Below are 6,063 nucleotides of genomic sequence, written 5' to 3'. Positions count from 1 at the left end.
CCACGCACGCCATTTTAACATTATCCATTTCGTTATCAATTCAAAACAATACAATACAAACTGACTGTTCATGTATTTAGTTTAAAAATTGACTTAATCACAAGTTGTTATTTGATCGCAATAATAATTTACATGCACTTTCTGGGGATCGTAAAACGGCTCTGTTCATTTCTACGGGGAAGATTTTATGGGATGAGACTTAAAGGGTGATAGGGTGAGAGTCTTCATGTCAATGCCTTTGATGTTTCGATTCATGTCTCGAGAAGGATAGCGCATTGACATTGTGGATGAACTCTGCTAGCTGCTACGTACCACGTGGGTTGTGAGCTCGTCGACCGATGATGTCTGTATCTCAATCAGTCAGTTTATATATTTAAGAAAATGACGATGTCGTCCACTGTCTCACTTCTGTATAAAGCTACTCATATAGAAAAGTAAAACCAAGTAAACGTTTTTAAACGAGAGAATACAGTACAGCGACTGCGAAGAAATCCTGACATCCGCGCGGTCACGTTACGATCGCACACAACACGTGCTGTACGTTAATCTAACTAACAAGTCATGATCTGTACAATCTTGCGATTTACTTGTCCGTCAATTACGGTGTGCACGTTGCTCATTAAGCGTCCCATGTGAATTAAAAATAGCGTGTCGGAGACAAGAGTTTGTTTGTTTGCATTGAGAAGGAATTTAGTTTTGACCACATTTTATTTTCCCGACCACTGTAAACCATTCTCGTATTCTGCTCTATTCCGCCTTTAGATATACCAAGATACTCCACTAAGAGATTTCGTAGTCAAGATTTAATTGAATTCCACGTCATTGATATTAAATAATATTGTGTGGCCTGCCCAAGTAAGTAAGTACCCTATCCTATTTATTTTTAACACGTTTTCATTAACTTTATCGTTGTCTGTATATAATGTAATTTTCACTAATTTTAGGACGTCCGACTAAAAATTTGCACAGGGGCATAGAATCGATGACAATACAATAAATTATTTTATTACTATTGATCTACTGTATGCTTATGACATGTCCTTCAAAGGAGGCTTGCAGAGAGCACTCCGCGGCAGGCAGTGGCTTGGCTCTGCCCCTGGTATTCCTGACATCCATGAGCCACGAAATTCACTCACCATCAGGCGGCCAGTACCCCCATCTACCTACAAAGAGAATAATAATAATAGCTTGAACAGGATCACGAGTGTAAAAAAAACAACTTTTCGTTTTTTAGTTTTGCTTCCTATAAAAAAGTGTCATAGTATAGTTTATTTCCAAGCAATGTTTTATTACACTACAATACAATTGAGGCTTCCAGCTCTTGATATAAAGTGGATCGTGACATTCGCCTTGTAATGCTTGCAGATCTCATTTCAGATCTAATTTCCCCCGCGGATCATTGCCACAGCTCCGGTAAAAAATAGAAACCTGACCAATTAAAGTCCGAGATACACAACACAAGAACAACAGGAAACAGGAATTACACGTGATAAGAGGACTCGTGTATAAATGGATGACTCACCTGGTACTCAGAGGCAGTAATCACAGTAAGTATAGACGAACGTTTGATAGTAAACAATTTACCTTGCATACTCATCTTGCATAATTTGCACACAATGTTAGGAGTTGTTTACTTTTGCAAAGATGCATAAAAAACTAGAAAATGGTCGCAGTTTTAGTATAAAAATTTGGTTGTTAGATCTATATTTATGGGATGGATAAGAAGGAACCAAGAAGGTATAATGGATAATTTAAAAGAAGTATGCGATTGGGGACGGGAATTAAGAAGATATCGTATGAGGAGTCGTAATGAGAAAGAAAAGTAGTAAGGTATTTTAGTAATTTCATAATAAGTTGTTTTGTTTCCCATTAGGAAGGTATCTCGGGCGCTGTCTGTGAGAGGAAATCTGAAGCGCACGAGACAAATTTCTCATAATTTTATTTTCGAGACCCGCTTTATAATAATATGAAATAGCTATTCAAATTCATTGGTGGGTTTTTTAGCCTTAGTCACAGTTGGTTATCGAAACCCATAGACATCTTGACAGGTCCGATGACAGCATGCATTAACATCTAGTGGACCGATATATTTAGCGTTACACTTTGTGACCAGAAGTCAAAGTATCAATAATAGCGGCTTCCGATCTGGATTCCGAGTCACAGTACGGCCAATAGAGCTCACCCTAATTCGAAGTGATTACATAATTGCGAGAGAAGGAACCATTTGACTCCGTATAGTCGTCAACATACTTATTAGAACCTTCCCGAGGGACGTGTGAATAATTTAACTTCTGTTTACATCGCATGGCGCGCTAAAATGTCGCATACATAAAATGATTACATAAAGATAGTCGTAAGTCACGTACCTCGCAATTTCTGACAGCATCACCAATATTGAAAATATTAAGTAATAAATTATCGTAGCTTTTCTGTTTTTATAGGTTTTTTTTTTTTTGCGTTTGTATGCAAACGATCATACGGCCCACCTGATGGTGAGTGATTATCGTCACCCATGGACGGATTAAGCCGAGACGCTAACTACCGTTAAGTGCTCTTCACAGGCCTCGTTCTATGGAAACGCACGTGGTAGCCATTTTCAGATCACACTAAACTATAAAAAGCTCTTGATAGAATATGAAACTGGTACAAAAATTTAAACCTAAAAATGAAGGTAGGCACGGTTTTATGCCTTATTTGTTTTAATAGTGTAGATCGGATGAAGACTTGAAACGAAACGTCTTTAGGGTCCGTGGTCTTCCACGACATCTATTCCGCTACCCATTTTTAAACATTAAGGCAAAATTTTCGATACACTGAATGAAATAGTCCGGCGTCTTGAAAAGGAAGGGCGGATCGTGAGCACTTCATCCGACAAGGGTTGCAGGGCCCCGCTCACTTTCAATACAAGTTATATTGGTCTTGTGAGGTCACGGGTAGGTTAGGTAATAAAAATCTTGCTTTATATATCGTATATGATATTCAAGCGTCATTCTAACATCTATGTTGATTGGATAATGACGGAACCACGTTACAAGAATAGAGCGTCGCAACGCGTCATGCAATTGAAAACTTCCTCCGTTTGTACTATAAAGCTATTTCTGTCTCAAGAAACATATTCATCGTTGAATAATAGGTTACATTGTTACTAGTACTCTCTACTGGAATATGTTTTGCATATTTCTAAAGTAATATCGCCGCAGCCCTGTTAAATTTACGCCCGTGAATTAATCGTTTTTTCCTTATCTTCGACATAGTCACATTAGTAATTTAGTAAAATATTTGTTGCGTGCTAGTTGTTTCTCTCTGAGTGCTATTTAAACTAATTTTCAAGAATACTATTAGCGTTTTCGCTCAGAAAACAGTTTAATTGCGAGCCGAAATGTTAGTCTTTCGGTAAATCCGAGGAACTGATGAGAGTAACGCCATCGTTTCTATCTACCACCCTCTGAAGGGCAGCGGAGTGGAGTTTATTTCCATTTATTCTCGTATGTCGGACGTACAGGACGCTTCCAGAAATCATTTTCTTTCCGAACCCTATATGTGTGTAATGATATTCCTCCTTCAGTATTCTCTGACTCGGACATGTTTCTCTTTAAACGAGGTTGAAGAAATGCATTGAAATCAGCGACATGTTTGTGAACCTTACGATACCGATGTCCACGGGCGGCTGTGATCACTTCCTGTCGCTGTGGGCTCGATACCTGACCGGCGTAAATACACTCTGTAAAAAAATGATTGCGCAAGTAGCTAACTACATCACACATCTTTTAGAATTTTCTCTTTAACATAACAAAACAAAGCTCCGTAATATTTACATTTTGTTAATTTTATTTAATATCGAGCAAGAATAGAAATGATAGTCGTAAACTTCAACTATGATAAAAAATTAAATAAACATGTCGAATGGTTACAAAGTGAATGCAGTAAATGTAAAACATCTATACGTGCATTGCCGATAAAACTGGCAATTTTTTTAATGCACCAGCCATGACGTCTTTAGCACAGTCTAATAGAGCGTCAGTTAGTTTGTTCATCCTGCTGTCGTCCACTGCTGGTATTAGGCCTGTCCCAATCCACACCATCTAGCCTAGTCTTCGGTTCTCCTTATCTATTCATTAGTTTGTTAATAAATCTTATTTTGTGACCTAGGTTTTATATGAACCACGGGCCGGGGGGGGGGAGCCTGCTGAATGCGGGCTACACAGAAGTGGACAAACCTCACTTGGTTATGAAAATAATACGAGATAGTTTAACTGCTGTGGCTGTGGACAATTTCTAACTCATGTATTTTTCATCATAGTAAATTTGTTAATACTAAATGTTCATTACACTGTAAATTTCATCAAGAATAATTCGCAGATCCACCATACATTGTGGAGAAATTTATGTTCTGATGACGCATGTACCATCATTTGATTTAAATACACGTTTTCAGAAATTGAACAATATATTTTTAGATGAATGCGTAATCGGACTAGTACTGCACTCGCGGCTAATAGGAATACGTCCAATATAGGCGTGTAACAATATCGCATTATTCGTTCATTGCACAAGTCTTATTATACAACACACTAATTGGATCTACAGAGGCTTTGGTTTTCTCCGTATCTGATACCGTATGCACTACGAAAAGTGCTCTTAGGAACACTTGAGAAGTTCCCATAATCTCCTTTAAATTTTGTCGCTCCATCCCAAAATGTAGATGATCCCAAGACCTGACATCGCTGCGACCACGGTGCATTACGATAGGTAGGTATTTCTTATCCGGCTCTGGACTAAATCCATTCCAAGGGGCTTAGGGTTACAACGAAATGTTCTTCTTTAGGCGAGATTTAAAAGACTATTCAATTTATTTTCGCTGAAATTGGTGATGTCTTTGAGTGACGGATGAGTAGTGATAGCTTACCATCAGGTGACTCGTGTGCGATGAATGACTCTAAAAATATATATATTGTTTATTTTAGTGAGTAGACGAGCCTTGTGTGGCTCAACGAAACTACCGTCCACGTCGCCCACATGTATACGAATAAATATAAATATCCTTAACTGTTTTTATCAGGATTTAATAACGCATTAATAATCTTATTCTTCGTTCGATGTCATAGAATTACGTAAGACAATGCTGCCAATTGATGCGAACTCATCACGCCCCGCCGATACCTAAATGTAAGAATGTAAATTGTAAGTACTCATAATGTCAGGTGGTAAAACCGCAGGTAATCTTACGCTGGGTCATCTAGGCACGTGCTCGAACACGTGCTTGTGAACAGCTCGTGCAGTCGTGTTGGTACATCTGTGCTTCACACAGCCGAGATAAACATGCAGTTAAATTTGAGAGAGTTAGTGGAACATTTTTAAATGAAAATGATTTCGATTCGTTGTACAACAAAACCGATGATTTGCAGCTAGTTACATACAAACAACATTTCGGTATCTGTATAATTACAAAATTTTCAATTAAGAAATAAAAATCTAAATCTGTTTCATGTTCTAGCGTAGGATTGTGTAAAATGCAAAATGTTGTAAAAATCCTAAAAAATGTCTTAAGATGCCTTTGAAATCTCATTTTACATCAAAGGTCTCCACGACATTCAGAGGAAAATATTGACGGACTTTACTTTAGCATCGAAACAAACATTTCATAGAAGAACATTAAAGTAACCAATCTGTATCCGACTGTAAATACGAGCCAAACATTGAGAGCACGTCTGTACATTGACACTGGCAGTCTGACCTCACGTGACCCTCATCTGAACGTCGCTCTATGTACGTATATAAAATTTTTTTGGGGAACGAGTATATTAAATACAGTAGCAGATGAAAAATAAGTATTATGTTCTATGCATATATTCAATGCCTTATACTTAACTTAAAATACAATATATTTGTAGTATATTTGAAGTTTACCAAACGGCGCTGTTCGTTTTTTGAGCTATGTTATAGTTTTTTATGTACATATATTTGTGCCATTTCTTATGAAATTAGTTACTGATTAGTTACTACATCTTACAGATAAACTACGTTCATTAAAAATGTCCGCATACCGACTGATAGCTGTCAATA

The sequence above is a fragment of the Bombyx mori genome, chromosome 15, assembly GCF_030269925.1.
Source record: "Bombyx mori chromosome 15, ASM3026992v2".
In the NCBI taxonomy this organism is placed as follows: Eukaryota; Metazoa; Arthropoda; class Insecta; order Lepidoptera; family Bombycidae; genus Bombyx; species Bombyx mori.
This window is presented reverse-complemented; position numbering follows the sequence as displayed.